Source organism: Dama dama, chromosome 5, assembly GCF_033118175.1.
Source record: "Dama dama isolate Ldn47 chromosome 5, ASM3311817v1, whole genome shotgun sequence".
In the NCBI taxonomy this organism is placed as follows: domain Eukaryota; kingdom Metazoa; phylum Chordata; class Mammalia; order Artiodactyla; family Cervidae; genus Dama; species Dama dama.
The window spans coordinates 27030787-27048476 of record NC_083685.1 but is presented as its reverse complement, the minus strand read 5'-3'; the positions used below and the strand labels follow the sequence as shown (position 1 = coordinate 27048476).

Genomic DNA, 17690 nt, shown 5'->3' with positions numbered 1-17690 from the left:
GAAGCCCCAAAACTGTGTTTACTAGTATCTTAAACATTTTTTAATTGAAATTTGACCTTGTGTGTTTACTGAGACTCTTTTGTAAGATTTTGTGAAAATCCTTGAACAGTGTTTAATGACTAGCTTTCTTTTGAATGTGGTCTTGCAAAATGCCCACTGCTCTTTTGTGGGCATATATATTGAAATAAACATTGATGGTGTTGTGTTATGTATTTCATTCTATTTATGACACTGTAGTGTTTTACAGATAGTTATGTTTTGAGCAGATGCTCATGTTGCTACGTGCACAGTGACTCCATTGGTTTTCTCAGCTGCATCGTGCTCAGGGGTGGGGGTGGGTGCCCACCACGTTTACCCCCACATCCCCAGGAAGCCTCCAACTCCCAGCTGCCACACACAAGCTCAGAGAACATCCTCTTATGTTTCCCGCATGGACCCGTGTCAGGATCTCCCCAGGCACAGGCTGGAGGACAGAGGACAGCGAGCCCCCGTTACCGCCTGCTCTCCCCACAGACCACAAGGTCCCTCACCCCTGACGATCGGAGTCCCCAGGTGGGGGGAAGACCCTTGCTGGGGAGTGATATTTCACATTACAGAAACTTCTATAAAGACATATGCAGGTCAGGGTCCAAAGTGCTTGCCTAGACTTATAGCTGACACTTCAGAGAGACAGGACATACCCAAGTCATTCCAAGTAGAACTGTTACATTTAGCAAAGTTAAGTGTTAAGTGTTAATTTCAGATAAATAGCAAGTAATTTTACTCTCAGTATGCCCCATGGGGTTTGCTCCTAAACAGGGTAGGGGGTCTATTAGGAGGAGGATGGCACATGGATGGGGCACCCCTGTGATACTCCCTTCAGCCCCTGAATGCAGCTCACCCCGGTGGGTGGGGTAACCACAGTGACAGGAACACCGGAAGAATAAGCACCTTAGATGTGCCGTGAAAACCTTCTCCTGCTGCACGTATCTCCCTGGAAGGTTCTCTATGAGTGGAGAATGAAGTGTGGCTGGCCTGCAGCTGGTGTGGCAGAGAAATGATGTTTTCAGTGTGGATGGATGGTTCTTGGGCGTATGTCTGTGCAGACGAGAAGCCAGCAGAGGAGAGGCAGGTGGAGGTGAGGAAGCGCAGGTCTCTGCAGGGCAAGAGGGAGGAGGCGGGAGGGGAGTGTGGGAGGGCTTGGCCCAGGGAGAAGAGCAGGTTTGAGCTGGAGGCAAGTGGCAAAGGTGGGTGGAAGCTTCTGGGTTGGTGGACACCTGGAGACTTGGGGAAATGGTCGCTTGGGGAGGTCATGGAAGCTCTGCCCCCTTCCCCATACCTCACCCTACACATCTCTTCCATCTGGCTGTTCCTGGTTGTATTCTTTTATAATAAACCACTACTCTAGTTCCTTTAAATCAACTCTATGTGAACCAGATTATTTAAACTTTATTTCTGCCCTTTCAAGGAGTAAACTGGAATATATTGCAAATGTAGAAGTAGAAGCTATGCAGTTACCCAAGTAGCCAGCTTTTGATCAGTATCTAGATTTTATTACTTTGGAAAACGATATGCCTGTATGATGCAATCAAAAATGAGGAAATGTTTCATATTGTGCCATTAACAGTTCAGAAATCACAAACGTGGAAATGAAAACTGTTATGAACTGGAATGTTGACAACTTCTTCTGCTTTTCTGTTATGCTGGGTACTATTCCTATAATCAGATAATTAACAGGAACAGCAATGGAACTGGGAGCAGTGAAAATAGATAAGAATAGGTAAGAAGTTTCTGGAACATCTAAGAGACGCCAGAAATGGTTTTACTACAGGTGATGCGCTGGGAGGTGGCAGCTTCAGCTTTTAAAGCCTTCTTCACTCCTGTTGACAGAAACATGGATCTGGGAACTCCTTTACATCATATTTGGACATATCAGTCCTACGCGTGTGATGTAGTGGATTTCCACGTACACAGTTAACCTGGAAGAATCTTCAGGAGTGAAAAACTCCCTGGCTGGTGCTAGTTTGACCTAGAGAAAAAAAAAACAAAAAACAGGAAGTCGTATGATTTAACACCAGTTGATACATTTTGGCAGAAACGTAAAAGAAGTCCATTCCCAGAGGTTTGGGAATCAGTTCAGCAAGAACTAGAATCTTAGGGCGGAGCGCGAGAAGACATGGTCAAACACCCGAGAAGCTCTATGAGACCAGAAGAGGAAGATGAAGGGGCCATGAGGATGCTTCCTGTCAACACTGGTCAGCTATCCTCAGCTTTTGGTTCTTTGCCAGAAGACCCTGGAGAGAGGAAAAAGACTTACTAATCTCCATAAAATGTTGCCACTGCTGTCTTAGGACATGTTAAGACAAGAAAACTGGATGTGCATTTTGAATATAAAGAAAAAATAATGAGTGAAACTTCTCTGGGTAAATCTCTTCTAGGTGTAATATCAGACTCTGATGCAGGCAATCCAGGAGATAAATGAGGCATTTCTTATCTATCATGTAAGTGCACAGCGAACAGCTTCTGAGGCTGATTTGGAGCCACACCAAAAAGCTGGAACTGACGCAGGATGCAACCTTAATCCCTTACAATCTATCAAACAGCGGAAGGTTTTTGCCAGGATGGCTTCAGCTCCTGCCATCTCAGGCATCGCCAAACGAGTCCCCAACACAAGATCGCAGTGTGTGACAAAGGCGGTACAGAAACAGCACAACCTACCTGTCTTCAGGGACATGAAGTCCAACGGTGAAGCCGACGACTGCAGATATTTTGATCCCAGATGCTGCCAGGTGGTGCCAGCTCAGTTCTGAGGAACAAAAATCCATTCCAAGAAGCAACTGTTTTTGTGTTGGGAGAAGGCAACTGCACTGAATATCAGAAGCTTGTTGACAACAGAAAGGGGAAACAAGACAAACATGTTTTATATTGCTGCTGCTGACTTTTTCATGCTGCACAGTTCCTGAAGCAGCTGTCAATAACCAGCCAGGAAGAGCTCCCCAAACTGCTGTCTGTGCCTCCCCAGACCCAGATCCCATCTCATCAACTGCAGTTTAAGTTACAGCTTAAGTTGATGCTCTTAAGTGAGACTCTGCACTGCCCTCCCCCGCCCCCCAGTTTGTCATGAGGGTCTTTATTTCTTTCCTGGCAAGTCACCCTTTGATTCCTGTTCAGCTTTAATGAGTCCTCCTAACAGTGGTGGTGACTTGACAGAATTGATTCCTGACCTGACATTGATGGTTTCCATCTTTTGATTCCTCGTATCCCCAGGACGCCTCCAGGCACGTTGGTGCCTTAATTCATTTTCGGTGGTTTAACAAAGGGCCTACCCAGTGTGGGGACAGCTCCACGTCCCACGTCCCACAGCACAGGCCTCACTGGGCCAGGCAGGACCAGAGTTCAGAGCTGCTTTTTAAGGGGCTGTCATCAGGACACCAGGGTTGGGTTCACGTGCCTCACAGGCTTGTGTCAACCTCCAGCAGTGGTCAAGTGGAAGCTGCTGTGATCGCTGTGGACACAAATGGCCTGTATCACATATCTACTGTTTGAAGTGTTGTTTATTCCCTCTGCTTCCTAAAGAAACCCCGCTCTTGCTTTGGGAAACCACACCTTCCCCACCTTGAGTTCTTACGCATGCTTGCTAAGTCACTTTAGTCACGTCCGACTCTTTGTGACACCGTGGACTGTAGCTCACCAGGCTCCTCGGTCCATGGGATTCTCCAGGCAAGAATACTGAAGTGGATTGCCATGCCCACCTCTAGGGGAACTTCCCAACCCAGGGATTGAACCCATGTCTCCTGTAGGCTTCTACACGGCAGGCAGTTCTTTACTGCTGAGCCACTATGGAAGCCCTGGGTTCTTATAACACCTTGGGAGTTGGTTTCTCCTCGACCAAGCATTTTACAGTGAGATCTTCCTGTTTCCCTGCAGAAAGAGAGTGATTTGGGGACAAGCATTTCCGAAGTCAGAGCATCACAGACAATGAGACACAACCCCAGTCACCTTGCTGGGCCATTTGGGGAACAGATGAAAAGTGCATATATATTCCCCCAATGCAAGTAAACTCTAACCTGAGTGGGGATGGGGAGGCCATTGTCCCTCAGGCTGTCTCTGCTCTCAGGCAGAAGTTGAATGGCAGGTGTGCTCCTGAAGCCCCACCTCCCAGCTCAGAGCTGCAGGTCACCTGTCTAATGGGCCCCTTTCTTACCTGGGCCAAGTGCTCTTCACATCTGGTCTTGAGCAATCTCTTTGGCTCAGCAGATGGAAAGGCTCCAGAAAATGTCCTCAGAGAGAGAATGAATGGAAATTGCCATGGAGCCCTGTGTTAAACCCATCCAGATGCAGACTGTTGTGTGTTCACAGGACTCCCAGTCCTTCCTGGGAGAGACCAGTGGAAACAGACCAAGGAGACGAAGGTGTTTGTGGCTCCAAGGAGTGAGAATGTGTTAATGGCCTCATCTGGGAATAACTTCGCTCCTGTGAACGTTCCACCCGCCCCTGCTCAACCGTGTCTGCTCTTCTCCCATCTCTCTCACAACTAGCGCTCCCGTCTCCTCACTAAGAACCCCCAGGAAGGCCCTCCACAGTCCTGTCCAGGATGCCCAGCTGTCTATACCTGGACAGGTGTGGGATTGGGTGTGAGACACTTGGAGGGAGCACACAGTGGGGAGCTCTTTGAAGTAGTGGAGGGAACCCCTGACAAAGCACCGCCATTGCCTGCTACAGGCGGGCAATGACTCTGCCCATCAGTCAGAGGGTCCACGCACATTTGAACCTCCTGGTGATATTCCCACAATGCCCTCAGATCCCACAGAGAGTGGATGACTCTGTCCACTTTTTATTCAAGTGCTGTGAATATTCGATTGTGCAGGATGCCAGCCGTAAAGATGGTCGTGGGGCAGGGGCACTGATGATGCCTGTGGGAATGAGACATCGACACTTCTGGCCCCAGCTTAGCTCTGAGCACTCAGTGGAGGGTCGGCGGGGACACAGACATGCTCACTGGTCACGGTTTCATGGCATTCAAGTTCTCTCAGATTGTCAGTCTCCATACCTTAACCCATCTCACAGAACTTTGCATTTGCTCTTCGTTCTGTCAAGAATGTTCTTCCTGATACATTAACATGCCTGATTCCTTCCTTATCTCCTTCCATTCTCACACAAAAATCAGTTCACAGAGACCTCCCCTAACCCCATGGAAGTGATCCTCACATTATCCTCCATCTTATTCCTGTTGTAGTAGCTGTCACTACCTAAAACCATCTTGGCTTTCTTCTCATTTTATTGTTGTTGTCTGTTTCCAAAGAGGTCAAGAACCTTGTCATCCTCCACATCACCATTTATCAGCAGTGTCAGGGACGTAGAGGATGATGATGAAACTCCCGAGGGCGTGAAGGAACTGATGGATGATAACCGCTTTCACAAGTCTGATGGAGCAGATCTGCTGGGCTTTCCTCCTCCAATCTGAAGTTTCCTCCCTCCTCACAGGGCTATGGGGTGAGGACAGCTGCTCCCAAGTGAGGAGGCTGAAGAAAGGGTCAGGACCTTACCTGTGGTTTCCCCAACTCGACGCCCCTCCTCCCAGCCCAGCTGTCTCTCTCCTCCTCTTCCCTCCATCTATCCTCTGCTCCTCCCATCTCCTCCCAGTTCATTTACTCCCAGGACTTGGATGACTAGCCCCTTGGCCCACCCTGAAGTGATTGAACATCTCCCTTTGAACCCATCCTCCAGGTTCAAGATGATGTCAGACCCAGAATAGCCTCTTCAGCCCAAGGGCAAACCGTACTTCTTGGTAAAGAAAACACAATTGGTTTCGTTCCTCCAGGGCTCTAAAGCAAATTTGACATTTGTTACACTGCACATAACCATTTCTCCCAAAGCACGCTCAGATGGCACAGATTTCTAAGGCATCAACTCAAGTGTGTAAAATAACATGATTCTTTTATAACTAAATATAGTTTCTCTCTAGAGCCCTCACTCTGCTTAATGGCAGAAAACAGTAGACTCAATTCCAGGTGAATGGCATCAATGTGGGATATCTAGACAGTTGGGGATTTTTCTTCCTCTCCTCCTGGGTGCCTCTAAGCGGGTTCACATGGGGTGGAAGTGCCTCTAAGTGGGTTCACATGGGGAGGAGGTGGGACTCCAGCCATCACCTCCCTTGCTAACACCAGCTGATGGTTCTCATCCCTGTCCGGGGTCTACAATAGTGTGTCAATGTGCCTGGTGTCACAGCCCCCGGCTCAGCCCAGCTCTCCTCAAGCCCCACCCCTTGCTTTGGGGTAGGACTTTATTGTATAATGGACGTGGGTGCACCATGTTCTCCTCACATACAGGGATGTGACGACCCAAAGGGTCCCTCGTGGGTCCCCTCTGCCCTGAGGCCCCACCAACCACCTCCTTTCTCCGTGCCCTCACTCTGGCTGTAGGGAGTCCCTTGCGGTCATTGCTTCCAGTATCCCAGGCAGGAAGCAGACCCAATTCCCCTCTGTGTTCAGAGTTCTGATTTATCAGGGGGGGCCGGACACTCTCCATTTCAGAGCTGACGTTGTGGAGGTGTTGGGTGCAAGGCCCCTTCTTGTGTCTCTCATCTTTTTCCTGGATTATTCTCTTCCCCAACCCAGAGTAATCTTGACCTATTTGGGCTGAGAAGCAACTGACTCTGAAGGTATTCTCCCAAGGCTCTCTGCATTACAGCAGGATGATGTACTTGAGGCTAATCTCTTAAATACAGTAATATTACTCCTTAGTTCTCTGTTTCTCCTACAGGACTTCCCCTGGAGCTAAAGCCTCCAGCGCAGTGACCAGGTGTGGGCGCATGTGGTAAAAGAGAAGCCCAGGGCAGTCATTTCTTCAGAGTATTAGCCTGCCGCTGGGATATCAGTGACCTTCCCATTGTGGAGTTACAAGCCCTGAAAACTGCTCTGGGGTGACTCAGCGCCTGACCCAGGGCTGATTTCCACCCCCACCCCCCGCCCCAGCCCCAAGCCCCAGCTCAGGAGGTACTTTGATGTGGAATAGATGCTGCTTGGGGAGCATCCAGACAGAGTCATGAGTCTGGTCATGGGGCCCCCAGGCCTCCTTGGAAGGGATGGGAGCAGAGGGAGGCCCTAGGCTTCTGGGAGCATGTGGAAGGGGCAGAGACCGACAGGGACCTTGGAGAAGCCCTGGGGAAGGAGGAGGAATCACAGAGACCTGCAAGGACCAAAGTCTGAGGGACTCATGGGAGTGATGACATCACAGTGATGTCATTACTTTGTCATCACTTTGTGGTGACATTATGCCCCTCTTCCAGAATGTCACAGCATCACGTGACCCCACAGCAGTCAGCATCTCAGATAGTGATTTGAACTGATCAGGCAGAAAGCGAGTGTAGGTATAGGGTCCTGGGATGAGCACTGAATGGTCAGGAGGATGAGAGGTCAGGGCTGGAATAATGACCTGATGGGGCCAGATGCAGACCCGGCCACCTTTGCTGCCACTGCCCAGCCCCTGGCATACCCTGGATGCAGGGGCATGGGAAGGGGCTTGAGTGTTCTGATTCAGCTCATAATTATATGTCTGGAAATTTGCCAAACACATGAATGTATTCCAAAGGTCTTGAATACAAACAAGAAAAAAAGTTGCCCACTCCACCTTTGCAGAAGTTAGAATACCAGGGAAGAAGGGAAAGGGGCTGAACTGACATCTCCACCAAAGACACAAAAGGGGAGACTCAAAAAGAAATGAGCTTCAGTTATGCAAAAGTGAAAGTGAAAGTGTTAGTCACTCAGTCCTGTCTGACTCTTTTGTGACCCCCACGCTCCTTTGTCCATGGGATTCTCCAGGCAAGAATACTGGAGTGGATTGCCATGCCCTCCTCCAGGGCATCTTCCCGACCCAGGGATTGAACCCGGGTCTTCTGCATTGCTGGCAGATTCTTTACTCTCTGAGCCACCAGGGAAGCCCTTATGGAAAGGCAGCCCTAAATGGTATTTTCTAGCACACCTAAGATAATAGACTGAGATCCATACTCAATGTACTTTATATCCCAAGCCAACAAACTGTGGAAAATTCTTAAAGAGATGGGAATACCAGACCACTTGACTTGCCTCCAGAGAAACCTGTATGCAGGTCAAGAAGCAACAGTAGGAACTGGACGTGGAAAAACAGACTGGTTCCAAATCGGGAAAGGAGTACGTCAAGGCTGTATATTGTCACCCTGCTTATTTAAGTTCTGCAGAGTACATCATGAGAAACACTGGGCTGGATGAAGCACAAGCTGGAATTAAGATTGCTGGGAGAAATATCAATAACCTTAGATATGCAGATGACACCACCCTTATGGCAGAAAGCGAAGAACTGAAGAGCCTCTTGATGAAAGTGAAAAAGGAGAGTGAAAAAGTTGGCTTAAAGCTCAACATTCAGAAAAGCAAGATCATGGCATCTGGTCCCATCACTTCATGGCAAGTAGGTGGGGAAACAATGGAAACAGTGAGAGACTTTATTTTTTTGGGCTCCAAAATCACTGCAGATGGTGACTGCAGCCATGAAATTAAAAGACGCCTGCTCCTTGGAAGGAAAGCTATGACCAACCTAGACAGCATATTAAAAAGTAGAGACATTACTTTGCCAACAAAGGCCCATCTCGTCAAAGCTATGGTTTTTCCAATAGTCATGTATGGATGTGAGAGTTGGACTATAAAGAAAGCTGAGTGCCAAAGAATTGATGCTTTTGAACTGTGGTGTTGGAGAAGACTCTTGAGAGTCCCTTGGACTGCAAGGAGATCCAACCAGTCCATCCTAAAGGAAATCAGCCCTGAATATTCATTGGAAGGACTGATGCTGAAGCTGAAACTCCAATACTTTGGCCACCTTATGTGAAGAACTGACTCATTTGAAAAGACCCTGATGCTGGGAAAGATTGAAGGCAGGAGGAGAAGGGGATGACAGAGGATGAGATGGTTGGATGGCATCACCAACATGATAGACATGAGTTTGAGGAGGGTCCGGGAGTTGGTGATGGATAGGGAAGCCTGGCGTCCTGCAGTCCATGGGGTTGCAAAGAGTCAGACACTACTGAGCGACTGAGCTGAACTGAACTGATCCCAAACCAGCCATTGTGACAGAGTGAGTCTAGCGCAGTTTGGGTGAGTGAAGAGAAAGTAGCAGAAAGGAGAAAGAAGCTGCCTGAGTCACTTCCAGGGCCCCATTTGGGTGCTAAACAGTGTCCTAGCCCCCATTCCTCACCCTGGGCAGTGGGAGATGGTGGAGCTGAGCTAGCGAAGGCCCTGTGGCCAGGCTCCCCATACCCTGCATAAGGGCTGTGGGGCAGTCATAGTCTCTCAGATGGACCCTTAGATGTACACATCTTGCACAGTTGAGGGGGGGGGGGCAGGGTGGGGGTGCAGTGATCAAGAGAAACCCTCTGGGAAACCCTCATCTGGGAACTGAGGGCTGAGGGCCCATTTTATGAAAGAAACACACCACAAACAGAAGTCAGGTATCAGCCCCCTCTGCATTTACATGCGACAGTGACAGGATTTCCCTGTGCAGAAAGTCAGGGTGCTCTGGAGCCAGACCACCCGGGCTCATGCCCTGTGCCCTTACTGGCCCTGTGCTGTACTGGGGATCTCTCTGCCCCGGTTTCCATATAGGATGGGGACAGAAGCATCACCTACCCCACAGAACCGCTGTGAGGATCAATGAGGTCATTCACAGGACATTTACATACCACTTGGGGGCCACAGACTGTGTTCCATAAATGTCCACCATTATTATCTGATGCTTTTACTTCGCAAAGAAAGAAGAAAGTAAAGATGGAAAAGAAGGGACTCAGAGAAGTCTGTGTTCCTCAGCACATGAGTAGGTGCACAAGAGTGGTTTAAACAAAACAAGAACTTTCTATTATCTACAAACCGCGGCCTGTTATGTGGAACACTGTGCACTGACCCCACCATCTAAGTCCCCAGCTCCACATTATTGTTCCACCAGCCCTGGTAGATCCTTGTCCTCCTCAAAATCCAAGATGGCCACACACGTATCCACTTCCATCCTGGGAAAGGGAGAGGATGGGGGGTGGGGGGTTGGGGGTGCTGGTGATGGTGGGTTAAGGGTGTCGATCTTTAGAGGCAAACTGGAAGTAGCACCCGTAATTTCCTCTTTAATTTCATTGGCTAAAACTTGGTCATGTGACCACACACCTTGCTGCAAGGGAGGCTGGGAATTGTAGTCTATTCTGGAAGAACCGGCATCTAGTTGAACTTTGGGGGTGCTACTATTCCAGCACAAAGCACATGAATGAACTTTGGGGACAGTCACTGTCACAGAGGTCGGCCCAGGGGATGTTTCCAAGACTTGAGAGCTCTTTCCTTTTATAACTGAATAATTCAGGATAAATGAGAGTAAATTTGAGAGAGTGGGTTCAGCTGGGTACAGGTGATCCCCAACAAGGTTAGGAAGCAAGCTCAGATGATTTCAAACAAGCAGAATTACAGGTCCATGAGATCCATAAATAATTGGATGATACAGACTTAAAATTTCAAAACAAAAAGACAGAAGCCTGTTCCATAGAGAAGGGAGATGCAAACTGCTTTTTATTTAATAAAACATTTATGCCATGGCAGCCAGGAGAGCCCACAAGGAATGCTTGATGATATTTTAAGTAGTTTTTGTGCTGCTCCACTCCCTTTAACAGGCATTGCTTTTATTATTTGTCACAATGACAAGCCATTTAATGCATTTCATAAAGTCCATGTGTCAACTGCCCTCTCTCTCAATGCCAATCCAAGCACATTGTTCCCTTGAACAGTCCTTCACTTTCATGATCTCTGACACCACCTGGTGAAGCTTCTTGTGGGGAAGACAGGATTCTGTGTCCAAATACTCACAGAGTTCTAATCATTCAGACACGAGACCCCTCTTCTCAACGTGCACCAGACCCAGGCTCCATGCAGGGAAGCACCGTTGGAAAGGAGTATTGGGATGCAGCACTAGTCTAATTCTTGTCTTGCCGAGACATTTAAAAATGAGCATTCCCCATATTTGTACACTCACAAGTCAATGCTCACTACTGTGGAAGGTCAAATCTCTATTTGTGGGTGATTTGTGGGCATAATACCCTCTAACTTGATTTTCATTTCTAGGAACAGTTGTACACCTGAGTGTCAGATAAATGTGTCTCAACAATACACTCCAGGAATGCAATAATGTATTTTCAGTACTCAGTCATCTGCCTCATCTTTCTGAAAGAGCATTGATATTTATGCTGCAGACACCTGAATCTGTCTTTGAGAGACAGCTCCTGAAAGGGTCCTAGGAAAACTGATACACAGACACCTGTGTCCAAATCTGGGATGATGATCTAGAAAGTGAAAGCACAGGGATACTTTTTAAATTGGAGTATAGTCGCTTTACACTGTTGTGTCAGCTTCTGCTATAGAGCAAAGTCAATCAGCCACATGTATACATATGTCTCATCGTCTCTGGATTTCTTTCCCATTTAGGTCACCACAGACACTGTGTAAAGTTCCCCGTGCTATACAGTAGGTTCGCATCAGTTATCTATTTTATACATAACAGTGTATTTACATCAATCTCCCAATTTATCCCATGCCCAGCTTCCTCTTTGGTATCCATACATTTGTTCGCTATGTCTGTGTCTTTTCTGCTTTACAAGTAAGATCATTGTTACTGTTTTCTAGATTCCACATACATGCATTACTATGCAATATTTGTTTTTCTCTTTCTGACTTCACTCTGTATGACAGTCTCTAGGTCCATCTCCATCTCTGCAAATGACACAATTTTGTTCCTTTTTGTAGCTAATACTCTATTGTATATATGGACCACATCTTCTTTATCCATTCCTCCATTAATGGATATTTAGGTGCTTCCATGTCCTGGCTATTGTAAACAGTGTTACAATGAACATTGAGGTACATGTGTCTTTTCCAGTTACTGGTGGGGTGTGTGTGTGTGTGTGTGTGTGTGTGTGTATCCAGGAATGGAATTTCTGGGTCTATTTTAAGTTTTTTGAGAAACCTCCAAACCTGGAGGCTCAGCAGTAAGGAATCTGCCTATAATGCAGGGGACTGTCTGTGATGCAGGAGACATGAGTTTGATCCCTGGGCCTGGAAGATCATCTGAAGAAAGAAATGGCAACCCATTCCAGTATTCTTGCTTGGGATGTTCCATGGTCAGAGGAGTCTGGTAGGCTACAGTTTACAGGTCTCAAAAATCAGACATGACTTAACAACTAAGCCACAGTGGCTGCACCAATTTACATCCCTACCAACGGTGTACAGGGTTCTTTTCTTCACATCCTTGCCAATATTTGTGTTCTTGTGAAGTGATACCTCTTTGTGGTTTTGACTTGCATTCCTCTGATGATTAGTGATGTTGAGCATCTTTTCATGTGCCTGTTGACCATCTGCATTTCCTCTTTGGAAAAATGTTTATTCATGTGTTCTGCTGATTTTTAAATTGAGTTTTTTTTCAGTGTTGAGTTGTGTGAGTTGTTTATATATGTTGAATATTAATACCTTATCAGTTATATCATTTGGAAATATTTTCTCCCATTCAATAGATTATCTTTTTGTTTTGTCTATGGTTTCTTTTGCTGTGCAAAAGCTTTTAAGTTTAATTAGGTCCCATTTGCTTATTTTTGTTTTTATTTCCTTTACTTTAAGAGATGGATCAAAAATATTACTGTGATTTATGTCAGAGACTCTCCCGTCTATCTTGTTTTCCAGTAGGAGTTTTAGAGTATTTGCTTTACATTTAGGACTTTTACCCATTTTGAGTTTATTTTTGTGTATGGTGTTATAGGATGTTCTAATTTCATTCTTTTACATGTAGCTGTCTGGTTTTCCCAGGACCACTTATTAAAGAGACTGTCTTCTCTCCATTGCATTTTCTCACCTCCTTTGTCATAGATTAATTGACCATAAGTGCATGACTTTATTTCTGTGCTTTCTATCCTATTCCATTGATCTGTCTGGTTTTGTACCAGTAGCATACTGTGTTGATTCCTGTAGCTTTGTAATATAGTCTAAAGTCAAGGAGCATGATTCTTTCAGCTCTGTTTTTTATTAAGATTGTTTTGGCAATTCTGGAGTCTTTTTTGTTTCCATATAAAATTATTTATTCCAGTTCTATGAAAAATACCATTGGCATTTTGATAGGGATGGCATTGAATCTACAGACTGCTTGGTTAAGTACCTTCTTTTTCTTCTATATTTATACATATTTATTCTGTTCCCTCCTACTTCAGGGGCTAGCAAAAGTGGGAAGTCTACCCCTGGGATCATCTGAATGACAAGTGAGGAAGCAATGTTTCTGGAAGCCAGGGATAGCTGTTGCCTGAAAAAGCGTCTATGTGTAGGGTCTGTGGCCTTAGAGAAATACAGCCTCTGCCAGAGCCATAGGCCAGCAGGACAGAAGCAGAATACCCCACTTTTCTCTCCTGCAACCCTCCAATCTCCTGCCACTGAACCCAACCTGAAGGTGAAGAAATGCTTTGAGGCAGAGTTGGGACCAGTTTTTCTAGATAGATCAGGTCAGAAAAGAGTGAAGGGTTGAATTCCTAAGACACAGAGAACATCTAGCTCAGAACCATTCCTCGTTGTCCTTGATCAACAAATACCCTCTTGACCTCTGGCATGTGAACTTGTGTTTCTGTTGCCTGAAACCAAGAGATCTGACAATTTATTCTATTTCCATGACTGTCTCCCTATTGAGAAGAGAATCTCAATCTCCTTATTGAGCTGTAATTTCTGAAGGGCCATACCTAGCCCAGGACCTAGTATATAGTAGGTGCTCAGCAACATTTATTGAATGGCTGGTTGGACAATAAAACTTGGATGGACAATCAAATGTAAGGCAGTGGCAATGACATCCTTATAGATGCTGCAGGATGGTAGACAATATGTTACCTAGTTGCATCACCAGTCCTTAGGTGAAAAGAGCATCTTTTATCTCTATTGTTTTGTTATAATAGAATGAGGGAAGAGGCTGGGGAAGCTGTCACAGAGCTTTTTTTTATAGAGGCTGCTGCTCAACAGTATACTGGGCTTTGGGCATCATTCAGTCAATATTTTGAAAGATGAAAAGGACACGAGTGACTGCTTCTATTCTAATAAGAAGTCATATTCCATCTCCTACAGAATTACCACTCCAGCTATGACCTCAGAAGAACAGTGGGTCACCCATATGGCTCCCAGTTTTCCTTGGGAACATTGTGACACAGTGGCTTCTCATTTCATGGTCCCTCCAAGACAAGCTCTTGTTCCTCTCTGCAACACTTCAGCTTACTCCAGTGAAGTGTACTTGTGGAGCATCACTGTGGACAGAGTTCTTTCAGAATTGTTTCACACTTCCAGCTCTTTGTCTCTTTTCATCAGTTTAACCAGTGCTGATTCCCCTACCTCAAGTGCCTGCTTCTGTGAGACCTCAGAGCATCTTGAGAGGCCAATTAAAATCTGGGAAGATATGAGATGTTGCATGTGTACTGCTGTGGGTGATGAATGGGTTCCAGGCAGAGAAGGGGAAAAGCCCTTCAGACCAGATCAAGATCTTTGGTGTCCACTCCAACCAGACTGTGTTTGCATTTCAGAGGCATTTGGAGTAAGTGTTCCAGAACTGTCGGTCTGCTTTTCAAGTGCAGATGAGAGTTCATGCTCTAGCTCTTCTTCCTTGGGGCACATTAGGTCAAGTTTGTAGACATTAACCAAGCTGTGTGAACAGGCATTAACCAGGTTTCATCCTCTGTTACTAACCAGGCTGGGTGCCTGGTTACAAAGCAGGATAAGACTCCAGACTCTAGCCCAGCTGCTCACAAGAAGATATTCAGGTGAGTTTCCGGACATTGGGTAAACTTCATCTTCAAGTATTTGCCAGATTGGGTCAAGGATAACTAGTCCAACTGAGTTTATAAGCATTATCCAACCTCAGCCTGCCAACATTTCTTGGGATTATTTCCCAATAACTAACTGGGGTAGCAATTCAGACATCCAGCTAATTCATTCCCTTTTCATTAACCAGGCTAGATCTCTAGGTGTGAGCCAATCTCAGGCCCTGGACATCAGCCACCTACTTGGATGGAGTACAAACCTACCCCATTGAAAATGGGCTGGCTGCTCCTAACGCTGCTGGGTTTCATGCTTGTGCTGCTGGAGAAGCACTGCTGGGGAGCTGGAAATGGAGAGACCAATCCATGCAGCTTCAGGGTAAAAGTTGGGAGAAACACCAAGAGCCCACGAGTAGGTGGCCCTGATGCTCGGGAGAGTTTACAGCTTTGTCACCAAAGGAGTATTGATCATTCTCAAGTTGAGTCTCAGCTCATCAAGGTGTCTGGAGATCCCAGCCTAATCCTCCCAGGCAATTTCCCTAACAGTGATTGTGTTTGCTGGGGAAGACTCTGTAAGCTTGGACAGCCTGTGACGCAGTCTCACACACCCCTGTGCAGGGTTAGCAATAGCCTCTAACCCATGCTCTGCTGCAGGAAGGATGCTTCTGCAGAGAAATAAACATGATTGAACCCCAGCAGATTTCAGTAGGAACCCTCCCGGCACATCTTGCTTTTGTGCATTAAGTGAGATGGTTTGCACTCATCACAGAACCCAAAGCTGAGCTCAGCTCAGGACTGATTCCAAGAGCTGCCGCGGGCTAAGCATCTCCTCATAAAGACACATGGTCAACCTGGCAAAGGCTCTAAAGCCACAAATCCTGGGACCATCTTGCTTTCCCCTGGACTGTCAGCTGGCCCAGTCAGGGGGTTACTGGGAAAAACATGGATTCATAGAGGTTTTGCCTGGATGATTTTGGAAGGTATCATTCTGGGTTTCTTCATGTGCAAGAGACAGAAAACTCAATTCAAACCACATTAAAGAAGATAGGAGATTTATGACTTATCTAACTCAGCAGAATAAACAGAATCAGGAAAACTTGGGTCCAGGGCCTCAAATGATAAATGAAGATCTACTTTTCTCACTCAATCAGTGGCTTTATTTCTTCTGTCTTAGTTTTTGTAATGGCAGGTCCTCCCTGAGGGTACCTCTGTATTAGTTTATTTAAGGACAGTCCCTTTATTAGTTTATGTAACGACAGCCCTGCATTAGTTTATAATGGCAGTCTCTGTATCCATTTATGCAACAGTTCTTCCTATGTCAGTTTATGTAACACCAACTTCTCTATTAGTTTTTATAATGGCAACCACCCGCCCCCCCCGCCCCCCCGCACCCTGCCACTAGTTCATGCAATGACAGCCCTGTATTACTTTATATAATGGGCCTCTCTCAGCAGGTTGCTCCATCTCCAGCTCACATCCCCCTGGTTGAGATCTTGCAGGAAAGGGCCTCATTCTGATTGGACCCATATGAGTCACATGCACACCCTGAACCATTTAGGTGAGCCCCCAGGGCTCGGGGCTCAGATTGGTCAGGTTAGGCAACGTGGACTGTTAACAGCAGGGCAGGAGGCTGGCCTCTGCAGTGCAGGAGCTGAACACCGGCTCTTCTCATGTCCTCTCTTGTCTGCTTGAGCTCCTGGTAAAGCAGGAGATCAGAAGGAAGTTGAAGCCTCATCCTTATATCCTTACAAGGAAACAGTGCAGCTCCTTGCTCTCCAGGCTTTCTGGTCTCTGTGTGGGCAGCAGACTCCAGGACAGAACCACTGGAACATGAGGACCCCACCCAGGGAGAAGCGTGGACCAAAGGGACTGGATGGGAATCAGAGCTCTGCCCCAGTGGGGAGTGAGGGGTCTTGGGCAGCCCTGGTCCCTGGGTCCTGAGAATTCCCTTGGAGGAGACATGACTTCAATCAGAAGCTCACATTTTGGATGTTGTGTGAGTGATACACAGCTGATTCTTTGTTGACTGTTACACAGGTTGGTGTTGTTCAGTGGCTTGCACTGCTTTGGCTCATTCCTCCCATCTCTCACCATTCTTATAGCACAAATGGCCTTGTGAAGGGTCAGGGTATTACCAAGTCCATTCCAGGTGAGACCAGAGGCCCGAAGCTGGCCAATGTCATATCCTGTATGGGAGTGAGTGTCAGACACCAGGTCACAGAAGAGTATCTCAAGGGGTCTGAGCAGGAGGTCCCATGGAGCTTACATTTCACAGTGAAGAGTCTTAACTAGTGAAACTGGGTTTGTTATCAGCCCAAGGATCTTAAAATGTCTCTGATTTTGGGTGGTACGGCCAGGTTCCGAGTGTGGGCCCCTCTATTCCCGGTTGTTCTTTGATTGAAACGCAGCACCTCCTGGATTGAAGGACAAGATGCCTTCTTATGGGCTGCAGATGAAGACCACCCCCCTGCAGGAGGACGTGGGATGTGTGAATGCAGATTAGAGGACATGTGAGGATCCAGGATATGATGTGGGGCATGATGATCTGACTGACAGCGTGGGACATGGTGATCCAGGAAAGGACTCAACATGTATGGATCCATGAGATAACACGCGACCTACAGATTCAGGATATGATGGCAGATGTGGGATCTTGAAAGTGATGTGTGACTTGCAGATCTGACAGACGGTGTTGGACGTGATCAGAGAGGCGATGTGACACATATGTATATGATGTGGGACATGATGATCTGACTGACAGCGTGGGACATGGTGATCCAGGAAAGGACTCAACATGTATGGATCCATGAGATAACATGCGACCTACAGATTCAGGATATGATGGCAGATGTGGGATCTTGAAAGTGATGTGTGACTTGCAGATCTG

The 17690-nt window shown here is 46.7% G+C and overlaps 1 pseudogene; it reads left to right on the top strand.

Annotated features, from left to right (window-relative positions):
• Nucleotides 1-1424: 1424 nt before the first annotated feature.
• On the top strand, nt 1425-3103 carry LOC133055516 (sec1 family domain-containing protein 1-like; annotated as a pseudogene).
• Nucleotides 3104-17690: the final 14587 nt, after the last annotated feature.